Raw genomic sequence first — 12,429 nt, 5'->3', positions numbered from 1 at the left:
CTGCAGGCACCTTTGGGCTGCCAGCCTGATGGGTGAAGCCAGTGCTCCTTCTACAGGAGCATCATCCTCAAAGTTACCTAAATTAAGGGTGAAATATATTTGCCATTTGAGAATACTGCTACTTCAGGATGGCTGTCTTAATGTTTATGTCTTACATGCTTGTTTACCCTTCAAGCACTAATCTGAAATTTTCCAAAGTTGTCTTTATAATTGGAGTCAAGACACTTGGACTATCTGGCCCAGTAATAGTGGGTCTTCAAGTGGACACCTGCTACCAAAAACCTTTAAAATGAAGATGCCAGGGATCCTCGGTATTTTTCTCTGTGAAGAAGGGCAAGATTTATATTTCAAAGTGCATCTGGAGAAGCCGTAAATGCCACGGGGCAGAGTAGTAGTCCCTCAATATCACTTTCTGGAAATGGCCACCTAGGTATGGATGGAACCACTGTGGCCCAGTGCACATCTCATGTAGCCAAGCAAGAAGGATATCGTGGCTGATAGTGCTGAAAGCTACAAAAAGTACCAGGAGGGTTGTTTATTTAAAGCATTTTTATTCTCCTCTTCGCCCTTTTGGATTTCAGGGCACTGCACAATCAATACTCATAGCAAAATACAATAATAAAACAATGAATAAAATTTACAAAATTCATTTCCAGCAGTTAAAAATGCATGATTCAGCAAAAACATTTTTGCCTGGTGGCAAAAAAAAATGTAAATGTTGGCTCCAGGTAGAATATTATGTGGGCTGTAGTGCTAAAAAAAGCTCTTCTCTCTTCTTGTAAAGGAGGCACATGAAGGTGAGCTTCACTTTTAAATGCCAAAACTGGGCTGGAATCATTGTCATCCCAAACTGTCTGGAGTTACTGAATTGTATAAATTGTTTTAGTGAATTTGTTGCTGCTGCTTGTTTTATTTATATGGTATTGTGTTTGATAGAGTGATTGCAATGTGTTTGTTTTGATGCTACTGTGAATATTGTGAGCCGCTTTGAGTTCAGTATTTGTTTTGGGGAAAACATAATATAATGTTAAATCAAATCAGATCCACTGAGACTGTCACTCACTATTACCCATGCTGGCTATGTTCTGCTATTTCACTCAGGATCTTCTTGGAGGCTTCCCATAGGCATCTGGTTGGCCACTGTGAGAGCAGGATACTGGAGAAGATGAGCTTCCTGGAACCAGGAGGACTCTTCTTATGTTATTGTCTGAGTACCTTGTCCCAAAAGGGAATATTTATGATTAACTTATAACTGAAATCATACTGAGAGGCCTAGAGCGGATTTTTTCAAGAGTGGCCTTATGACCCTCTCTTTTAATGCGGCTGAGACACTTATAACTTCCTGGATTCAGCTGGCCAGTCCTCTACCATTTGATGTTAAAATCTCGGAGGGGCAAGGGGCAAGCAAACAGGTTAATTGCAGTTCTCCAAGCACCTTGTCAACAACATTGATCCCCCACAACTGAAAACAAGACTAGATGGTGCTCTGGGTGTATTCACTCATGGACTTGCACATAAAGCAGAGATCAGGTTGAAATGCATACAAGCATTTTTAACTTCAAAACGTGTGGTACGCATGTCACAGCTGGCTTCCAGGGATCTATCATGTTATCTTGTGGGTCAGATTGGCAAAGACCTTGCAGCACCTTGAAAAAAATCTGTTAGCACTATTCAGCATTATAGAACACCAGCTTTCCTTCTCAAAATGTTGATGGTGTTGCCTCTAAAGTGAACTTGGGGATAGTAGGAGCAGTTGAAGCAGATTCCACAAGATTTCTTCTCTAGATTCTATAGGACCAAAGAGTGTATACAAAATTCCACATTGGAACAGGATTGTGTTTACTCAGTAAAATCTTGCTGGCATAACTTAATCTTTCTGAGCTTTAGTTGAAAAAGAATGTAGCACAAAAAAATCAGAAAGAGTAGTTGGAATCTGTATCCTTGATAAAAAAACAACAACAGCACATTTTGAGAGAGGTTGCTTTCTGCAATCAGTGTGATTTAAGCCAGAACAATTGCTTAATCAAACAATTCTAGCCAACAAATTTTATATTTTAAGAGTTACTAAAGTGGAATTTTGCCATTAGCAGGAAATGTACCAGATTCTTGTACGAAATTTGCAGATTCTTAAGACATACAGTGGTACCTCGGGTTAAGAACCTAATTCGTTCCAGAGGTCCGTTCTTAACCTGAAATTGTTCTTAACCTGAAGCGCCACTTTAGCTAATGGGGCCTCCCGCTGCTGCTGTGCCACCAGAGCACGATTTCTGTTCTCATCCTGAAGCAAAGTTCTAAACCTGAGGTACTATTTCTGGGTTAGAGGAGTCTGTAACCTGAAGTGTATGTAGCCTGAAGCGTATGTAACCTGAGGTACCACTGTACTAGGTTTATTGTGGATGTGGGTTGAGAGGGTCTGTGCAGCACTGTCCTGGACTTGAGTTCAACTCACATTTATTGTGTCATAACAAAGCTGCCAGAAGTCAGCTGAGTAACGGTGTGGTTAATATGGGTTTTGTTGTGAAATGGACACGTACTGAAGCAGTTGGACTGCTGATTTTGGGCCTTGTCAAATATTGTGGCTCTTTATTTGCCTTTCTAGGGATTAAGCAGTCCTTAATCATGTAGCTTCTTCATGGCCTACAGGCAGCCTGGCTCCATAAATTTGTTTACTCTCCAGCTAGGCGATTGGTTCCCCCCTTTACTTGTGGATCCTTACATATTGCTTTCCTTCTCTAATGGCCTTCCACCTACACATGCTCATTTCTTTTCATCAGGTGTTCCTTGAAGTGGCCTTCACACTTTTCCAGTCTTGCAGCAGGCAGGTGTGTCTGCGTAAGATGGACTTGCCTGTGCTGGCGTTGCCCCCAGCTTCATTGCTTCTGTGTGTACTGTCTGCACCAGAGAGGTGTAACTGCTTGGCTGAGGAAGAATCTGAGGGGCTTTGGGTGGCAATAATTGATTAAGAGGGTAATTGCCCTGAAAATTCAGATTGATCAGAAGGGGAAAATGATAACTTGTGTAACCATTTAAAGCAATGTGCTGTCAATAAGGGAAGTTAAGACAGAACATGTGGAGAGTAGGGAGAAATGAATGTATGTAAAGCTTGAGAGAGAAGAGGGAGACATGCTTCTTGGGAGTGTCTTGTCACTGACCCTGGGCTACTTGGGATTCAATCACTTTTATCTTTCCCTCCCTCTTTCAATCCAAATGCCTTTTCATATTAGAAAATTACAATCTGCTCTGCTCATGCAAGATTTATTAGCTCTGCTGAGCAATAGTGCAAGAGGTAAATGATGGCACGTTCCATGCAATTTTTTTTCTGGGTGAGATACGATAAGCAACTTGCAACTTTGTAAGGGTTCTTCCATGGATGTGCCCAAGGAGGGCGAGTGAGTTTAGTTCTCCTTGGTCAGCACTAACTGGACCAACCCTCTTGTATTTGCTGAGATTCTATTATTAATAGAACTTCTCTTACCTATTTGTCTTTAAATTAAGCACTGCTCAGATTATTCTGTATTACCTACTTTCAAATACTTACTGATATTTTCACTATGTTCCCATACAAATTTCCATAGCTTTCCAGTGCAGAAAGAAATTAAATAGTCCACATAACCTTTTGACTTCCCTAGTCCTTCCCAATCCAGGGGTTCCAAGTGTTTTGCATTTGTTAATATTAGAAACAAACTTTATAGCGAGGGAGCTAAAACTGATATTAAATATTTTCCACTGAGACTCGGAAAGTTTAAGGATAGATTTAGGAGTAGAACTCCAGTTCTCTGATGCCTATACTTGGGCTTTATAGTTTTAGTGGATTTGAAAGTTGCGCTAAGGAGATTGCTCTGCCAGTGAAAGCATTGCTGTTTCATCAGGCAAGCAAACTCACTTGCCTTTCTTATTTGCTTGCACTGTTCTGGGTGTTCTCCTGACCCCCAAGAGCTATGAGGGGAGAGGGGGAACCCCATTGTGCAGGCTCCCGCTAGTGTAACTATTTACTTGAATCCAGCCCATTATCTTCTCCTTTGGAACGCTGCAGATATTAAATCACATGGTATATTTGCTAGACTTTTTTTGAAGAGACTGGGCAGACCAATGACTTGGCTGAACTCCGAGCGAGAAATATGATATCCCTCTGCCCCACTGGACCATATTCCTGGGCACACATTATGCTTTCATTTCATCCTAAGAAATTTGAATTCCGCCCAGTGACTAAATGGTGCTAGTTGGCATGAAATAAACTTATTTTCATACTGATTGCAAGATTTTGGTTTTTGCAGAATTCCAACTGTATGAAAGGAATTGGTGGTGGTGGTGGAGGGTAAGAAATGAGGTGAAGCTGGGGATAATTATGTGGTAGGACAGCCAAGGAACATATGAGGAAAGACAACGAGATTTTACATGGCAGGAGCCTTGCCTTCTTACCATTCAGAGCCTTTTGCAATAGTATTTTTGCATTTTTTCTCTTAACCATGATGGCTACCAATGCGTTGGTGGTACCCTGCCTGGTTCCTCCCACCATTCCTCTGTGTCCAACCCGTCCATGACATTTGTTGTCTGAAAATATTCACATTCCTCCTCCCTGCTGTTGCTTTGACAGCCTCACTGACCCCAAGCTATACGAGGATAAGGTGCAGCAGCAATTGTGTCATTTTAAAATCAAGTTAGCTACAGCAGCCAGCTTTTGCTGCCGCCTTTATGGTTTGCAGACTCAACAGACATCCCCAGAGTTGCACATGACTCATTGCCTATCAAACCAAAGCCACTAGAATTGCAGCCCAGTCACCTTCCTTTAAGCAATGGGGTGGGGTGGGGTGGGGAAGTTTCTCTCACCTTTGGGGGAAGCGCTTTTTGCCTGTTGTGGAGTGAGGCATTGACCCCTCCCTTTCCTCCAGTCCTCTGTACTGGGCTGGGATTTGGGTTGCAGGGTTCAAAGATATTCTTACTGCTTTGGGGTGTCTCCCAGCTTGGTGCAAAGGGAGAAGTCCACTGCTCTTTACTCATAGATCCTTTTGTGTATGGCAGAAAACTCAGGGGAGTCGTAGGGCTGGGAATGGTCACTAATAATGTCAGCCAGCACATTTTTCTGTAACATATGAAGCCATTCTGAGCGTGGAGGTTTTCAAGTAGCAGGTGTTCATGTCACCATGACGGTGGGTACCACTTAGTCACACAATTTCACATCTTGGACTCCCACCAAAGCATGAGAGGAGTTTAGGTTACTGGAGTTCTTTCCTGGGGCAGATTATGTGTTAATGGGGCCTTTGTGGTACTTCTGGTTTTGATGCAGTTTTTCAGTTTTGAGCTTCCAGTAGCCACTCTTTAACTTTTTCAAGACCTGTGCTAAGGTACTTCCCCTGCTTCCCCCCTTTCTGTACGCGCTGCTATGTTCTGCTATAGTAGGCAAAGCAGATAGGCCAACCGCTGGAAACACGTTCCAGGAATCACGTCAGCTGTCATTACTTACATTACCTTGATTGGGAACAGTCAGTTATGTCACCGTCTATCATCACACCTCTCATGGGAGACATTGGCAGAGGAGGAGAGGAAAAAAGGGATTATAGAGCATTTGTCTGGGTGCTCAGCCAATCCCAACACGCTGCTAGTGGAACATCAGTCATCAGGCAGCTTGAAGTGAGGGTACCTTGTATGATAGATCATCCCATGTGAGAGGGAGGCTTCTGAGACTGTTCTAATGCAGATTCCTCAGAGAAAGCCAGTGGTGTTTCCATAGACATTAGTATAATAATTGATATTTTGAACAAATTACAAAGGAGATTGTAATATTTTGTTTTGGGATTGTATTTTTTCTGGGCTAGTAGCTGTATATGGTCATCTTTTCACTGGCTTAAACTACTTATATCTGATTATTTTTTTTATTGGAGAGAGGCGCCCTCCCCCATTTGTTCTGGAGCTTTCTCTCAGAAAACCTGCTCTTTAAAGCTCAAACTCGAATTGAGGTTTGCTCTAATTGAGTGCTAAAGAGCAAGGCAAAAACAGACAGAAAAACATACAAAGAAGCTTGGGGCAGAAACAAACAAAGGCTCGGGCTCAGAGTTTTTAAGCATGGGCCTGTGCCTGAAAAGAGCGGGGCAAAAGCTGAGTGTAGGTTAGCCCTATGTTTCTCCAAATCAGTGCCTTATGAAACCCCCCTGATTCTCCTAAGGAGATTTGTAACCTCCAGTGATAATTCAAAGGGTTAAAGGTTTTGTATGGGAACAAAAGGAGTCCCCCAGATATACCTGGCAATGAAGAACTGGAAAAAATGGGAACATTTCCCAAAGCTGGCTCCCCAGATACCTTTGGGAAGCTCACAGTGCTGGCCAGAGAGGATTGGGTATGGAAGATGTCTTTGAAAATCTCTCATGCTCAGAGCAGCTACACTTACCTGGCGAGATACCATTTTAGAGACCAAAGTTCATCTTCTGAGCAAAAAGGAGCATTCTGTTTCAAGAGTGTTTCTAGTGAGTAAATACGTCCTATAAAATGTTCTGAATGCCTCTCTCTGTTAAGCAGAGGGGGAAGTGGTGCGGGTATGTGGAGTTAGCATGGCCTTTGGAGTAAATGGAAGGTTTGGTGAGTGTGCCTGTGTGTTCTGTTCTTTTCTTCTCTTGGTCAACTGTGGCTGGAGATAAGAGTTTCCCATTTGAAGTTCAGAAAGAAAAAGAAATCTATTGTTAGAAGAGACTTTCTTTTTTGACTTGATTATCTATCTCCAGTGATACAGAGGAGGAAAAGATTTATTCTGATAAAGGCAGCATTTAAAAAGAAAAATCAACCCGCATGTGAGTGTTGCTATTCTCTGTACTTCAAAGCTTGAAGTAATATAGAATAGTTTTTTAAAAGCCACCCTAGCCTTCTGTGGGGGATTTTTTTTTTTTTTTTTTTTGGAAGCGGCAGTATCTGAAAGGGGGCAGTATCCTGCCTCAACATTTAACATGGCATTAAAATCCACCTGTGGTAGATGTGATTTGGCACATGCTGTGTTAGCTCTGTACCACATGATGCATGAAGCAGTGCACACCCAAGGTCCTTGCAGACAGAGGGAGGTTAGGCACAGGACCGAGATGAGGCTTTTTGAGGGATTTAAGCAGGGGCAGGATAGTTAATGGGATGAGATATGAAAGATTATTAAAACATCAGTGGAGCAGTGCATAATATAAGAACAATCTTTTGGGGGTCAAAGCAATGGCCCATCTAGCCCAGTATTATAGCTATATTATTTCTAACAGTGTCCAGTTCCAGATGCTTTAGAGTAGGCATATAACATCACAGTTTACTGCGTAGAGAGTACTCTAGTCAATGTCAATGGTTTCCATCTTTTTTCCAGGGGAAAGTGGTTTGGGCACCATCTCAGCAAGAGGATATATATGCCTTAATGATCTTAATTAACAGGGAGAGAACAGGAAAGGAATTGAACCTTCAGTGGAAAGACTTATTTGCCTACACCTTAACTATTCATAACACATTACAACCTTAATTTTTCCTGACATTAATTTTAGGATATATTCTATTATTTCTTTTCTTCCTTCCTGCAATTTCCCTTATTTGAACAAGGGGAAACGGAAGGTGAGAGAGAAAGCAGTCCTCATTGGGTTGTTTTTTGGGCCCCTTACGTATGTTTTTAAACCTCTTATTAAAGCCATCTATGTTTTCAAACCTCAGAGTTCCCCCTAGTGTGCTGACTCCTCTTTCTTGTTTCTTATTGGCAAAGCTAGTCACTTGCTTACTAGTTGGTATTGGGTTGGTTCTGGTCAAATAGACCCAGGTATATAAATATCAAATCCAATAGATAATCACTTGTCATGGGTAACTAATTGCAAGGCTTGTGTGAATGCAGTTGAACGTGAGCAAAGTAGCCCAGCAATACCAGACCATTGGGATATTGTACTTCCTGCACTGAGCCCCACAGACTTTATTCCTTTAGTATTTCTTAGATGCTTTCTTATTTATTAATATTACAAAATGAAGGCACTATTTTTCATGAATCCTAGCTGCTTGGAATAGCCTCTTCAATATTCTGTCCTCTTGGAGTGCCCTATTCTGACAGAAGGAGACAAGTAACAACCAGTGTTTGTGCATTGGAGGGATGTAATCATTCTGACGTCAGCTGCTTGGGCTTCACGCAGGCACTGTCTCCTCTGCTGGTGCCCTTCCATGCTGATGCTTGGCATCCCTTCTTATCTGGTCCTTTGCTACCAGAAAGAGACCACCTGAAACATCAGTTTCCTCAAGTTCTGGGCTTCCAACACATCTTCATCCTGACCTGTGGCATCCTGTGCTAGGCTACACAGGGCCGCGAACGACTGGCTGGTTGTGCAAAAGAAAAAGCGAGCATGCGCTGGAAATCTTCCCTTAAAGGGAGCAGATTGGGAAGCTGCAATAGAAACCAACAAACTTATTACCACTTACAACCTAAAGCGAAGCTGGAAGTGAAAAGGATTCCAGCCAAACACCCGGCTGGCAGTTGCTGCTAACGAGCCCTCTCTCTTTTGAGCAATGTTTTACATTCTCTAAAGCTCTGCTGAGCCGGCTCTCGTTGAGGTTCTGTTAAGGTAGATGGCAGAGTCAGGTCAGATGTCTTTTCTTTTCTTTTCTCTTTCTTTCTTCGCTTTTTTTTTCTCCTTTCCCCTTTCTTGGTTCTCTTTATTATCTGGAGTTGCTCTGGCTCTCTCCCTCACTTCTGTTTCTCCTTTTGTTCTCTCTTTGTCTATTTATCACACTGTGAAGGTTGAAAGAGATGTTATTAATCTGGGGGAATGAAGGCAGGATTAGTGGTATGAATCGGATTTTGAGAGGTGTAATGATAGAAAGACTCGCTCTGCTGGCGGGCTGCATGAGTTTGATAAATGGAGAGCACTCCAAACTGACTCTCGCATTCCTCCGCACTGCGCGCTTTGCCCGCTGGGGCGTGCCATGCTCTCAGATCTGCCAGCCATCCCACGCCGCTCCTACCTGAACCAGAGCAAAAAGCCAAGGGTAAATCAGAGACAAATATCTCCCCATTGCACTTAAAGAGATCATTTCTTTCAACAGCTTTTTTCAAACAGAGCCCTGTCAAGTTCTTGGACAGCCTTGTGCAGAGGTAGGATCCTTCCTGGGATTGTGGCTGTGGTCATGGCTGCAATGCGAGCTGCAGTGGAGAGATTGCTGGAATGTGTGTTCTGGGCACAGAGCAATGGGGAATGCCAAAGAAAGCTCTGCGTTGGCATGTTAGTAATGCATGACTGTGATGGTGTGTTTCAGCTTTCAAACTGGAATGTATCTGGAAAGGTTTGGACCTTTTGGACATGCCGTGGGTTCCTTGTTTAAATGTTTGGGGAGAGATAGCAAGGAAGGAGACAGAGCCATGGTGCATCAATGGTGGTTTGGCTGATTACCTACTGGTTATATGGTGTGCTTTCTAAGTGGGACTGGAGAGTAAGATCATTACAAGTCTAACAGTGGCTATTGGTTTGCGATTCCATTCCAGCTGCAGCTTCTCCACTTATGCTTATCTCCTAGTGGTGAGTTTTCATGTTGGTTTACACATGCAAAAACCAGTCCTCTTCCTCCAGCTTTTGCCAGTACAGTCGTAACTTGTATATTTCGGCTCCCGAACGATCGAAAACCAGAAGTGAGTGTTCTGGTTTTCAAACGTTCTTTTGGAAGCCGAACATCCAACGGAGCTTCCGCGGCTTCTGATTGGCTGCAGGAGCCACGCTTTGAAAGTCGAACGCTTCAGAAGTCGAACAGACTTCTGGAATGGTTTGATTTCCAAGGTACGACTGTATTATTCTGCCCCCCCCCCATTGAAGCTGTGCAGATTCACTGTGGTAGTGACACAGTCAATGTTCAACTGCCCATGAAAAGCAGTGCTGTCTGGAAGTACGCATAAAGTATGAGGTCTTTCTCTCTTTAGTTTAACTGTGAATCTAAAGTGTCAATGCCACTATAGCTGATTTAATAAAGTATTCCCCCCTTCATCCATGCTGCATCATGGTGTTATCCCATGCCATTGGGAAGTGGATGTGAATGTTGCAACTGTGTGGGACTGATTCCCTAGGTATATACCACCTAATTGCTTCCCTGATGGGAGTGTGGGCAATGGTCTGGTGAGAGTGTTCCATTATATTGTCAATCTCTCCTTCCCCACAATGCCCCCCCCCCCGTGGTTGCAGTATTCACACATTCTCCAGTGGTGTGGGATTGTATCATGTACAAGAGCTTCTATTCTAAATTATGAGTGTGATAAGGAGGCCTTCTGCTGATCCTTTGAACAGCTTGAGTATTTAAAATTTGTATGCTGTCGTGCTGGCTGAAGACCCACACAGGAACATTTCCCTCCATGTGCCTGACTCATATAGACAAAGCTATGTGTGTTCTGCATGACTATGGCTATATGGAAGAAACTCAGAATCCAGAATTCTCAGACTCTCTTTTATTTTATTTTTCATGTTACTAGTCCTTAAAGGTAAAAAAGGTAAAGGTAAAGGTACCCCTGCCCGTACGGGCCAGTCGTGTCCGACTCTAGGGTTGTGCGCCCATCTCACTTAAGAGGCCGGGGGCCAGCGCTGTCCGGAGACATTTCTGGGTCACGTGGCCAGCGTGACGAAGCTGCTCTGGCGAGCCAGCACCAGCGCAGCACACGGAAACGCCGTTTACCTTCCCGCTATAAAGCGATACCTATTTATCTACTTGCACTTAGGAGTGCTTTTGAACTGCTAGGTTGGCAGGAGCTGGGACCGAAAGACGGGAGCGCACCCCGCCGTGGGGATCCGAACCGCCGACCATGCGATTGGCAAGTCCTAGGCACTGAGGTTTTACCCACAGCGCCACCTGCGTCCCTCACTAGTCCTTAGGGATGCATAAATAAGCTAGAAAACAAATGGTCAGTAACTCATCTCAGAAATTAAGCATTTTTAAAGAAGAAAAATATTCTTCTCACACTATTCATAGGGATATGACAGTGAGTTATGCAAAATATCAAACCCCACTTGCTTCACCCCAGATTAGCAAAGGGCCTATTCAATACATCCCTGTTTTGCATGCGGTTAGAGTACACACAGTTTCCTACCAAGGTTTTCCCCCTGCAAGTGATAGAAGAAAACTGACCAGGTTGACTTTGCATGGAAGTTGGTGAAGAGGGCATGGAATAGATCTTTATAAAACTGGGTTCAAGGAATAACCTGAATTCCATTTAGGTCGGGTCAAACATTGATGGACAGGAGTTTCAGCTTTATATAAGTTGTTTCCAAGTCTTGACCAACTTCATTATTGTTAGTTGGTCACATGTGGAGTAGGGTGGAATTGGGTTGATGTGAGTGATTTCAAACTTAGGGAAAACAAAATGGTTTCTTGCAGGATCTTCTCTGAAAGTCTCCCTTTAACAGCAAAACAATGGACATTCCCCTCCCCAGTAGTACCACACCATCCTGCATTTGCTGCTTCTGATTCTCAAGGCAGAGTTAATGAGGCATGCCCACTATTAAAAAGATTGTACTTCAAGGAGGCAAACGTTTACTGAAAATTAAATAAAAGCTCTATCAGTGTAGCAAGTGTGGTGTCCACATCAAATTCTACCTAGAAATAAAATCCAAAATACACATTAGGTCAATAGGTTTTGTAGGTCAACCAATGTTTTGTAGTTCTCTAGAAACCTTCATTAGGCTAGATCAAGAGCAGAGAACGTATGGCCCTCCAGATGCTCTGCCAGCATGGCCAATGGTCAGGAATGATGGGAGTTGTAGTCCAGTGATATCAGGAATGCCATAGTTTTTCCAGTCCTGTGTTAGATGCTAAGGTACTCAGTTTGGGAGAGTTGGGGAAAGAAGAGGAAAACAAGATTGTTAAGCAAGTTATCCATATTTGCATCTGGTTGGAGTCTTAAGAGATGGAGTGTGGGAGGAGTTCCCTCAAAGTTATTTCATAGTTTATAAAGTCTTGAACACCTTGAAACCAGTTTACTTGTGGGATTTCTTTAGACTATCGATGGATTCAATCTGTGAAACTGGCACTGTTGCAGGTGCCACAGGCAAGGTAGCTGTTTTGGCCTATAGGAGAAAATTCAAAATCTTTATTAGAGCAATACCTTTATCTTACAAAACAGTGTGCACACGTTTGAGCCCCCTCTCCAACTCTCCAACTCTTCATCAGATGACATTCAATAAAAGCAAAGAGGGCAGGGACCAAGAAAAAAAGTATGGAGCTGGATTGACATATGCGACTTGAATATTTTTTCCAGCACTTATTGTATGTAAAAGATTTGTATGGGTAAGCAGAATGGTCTCCCTCTTGCCTGCTTTAACTGAAAGTACAAAGTAATGAAGCATTTCCTGATTGCGTTGTTCTTCTTTACTTACTGTTGCTGTTTCTCCCTTATGTACGGATTCAGGTTCTCTTCAGTCATGATTGCAAAGGGAAATGTTTCTGTGAAATTGGGTTGTTACACAAGGG

General features: G+C 42.9%; 1 protein-coding gene across 6 annotated transcripts in view; it reads left to right on the top strand.

The window, feature by feature from the left end:
• ERI3 (ERI1 exoribonuclease family member 3) overlaps positions 1–12,429 on the top strand; it is a 191,908-nt gene that overhangs the window by 84,837 nt on the left and 94,642 nt on the right. The gene's annotated exons all lie outside the window — the stretch shown is intronic.

The sequence above is a fragment of the Podarcis bocagei genome (genome assembly GCF_964188305.1).
Source record: "Podarcis bocagei genome assembly, chromosome: 5".
NCBI lineage: Eukaryota > Metazoa > Chordata > Lepidosauria > Squamata > Lacertidae > Podarcis > Podarcis bocagei.
The sequence above is the reverse complement of the archived record's forward strand: the minus strand, read 5'-3'. Positions and strand labels throughout refer to the sequence as shown.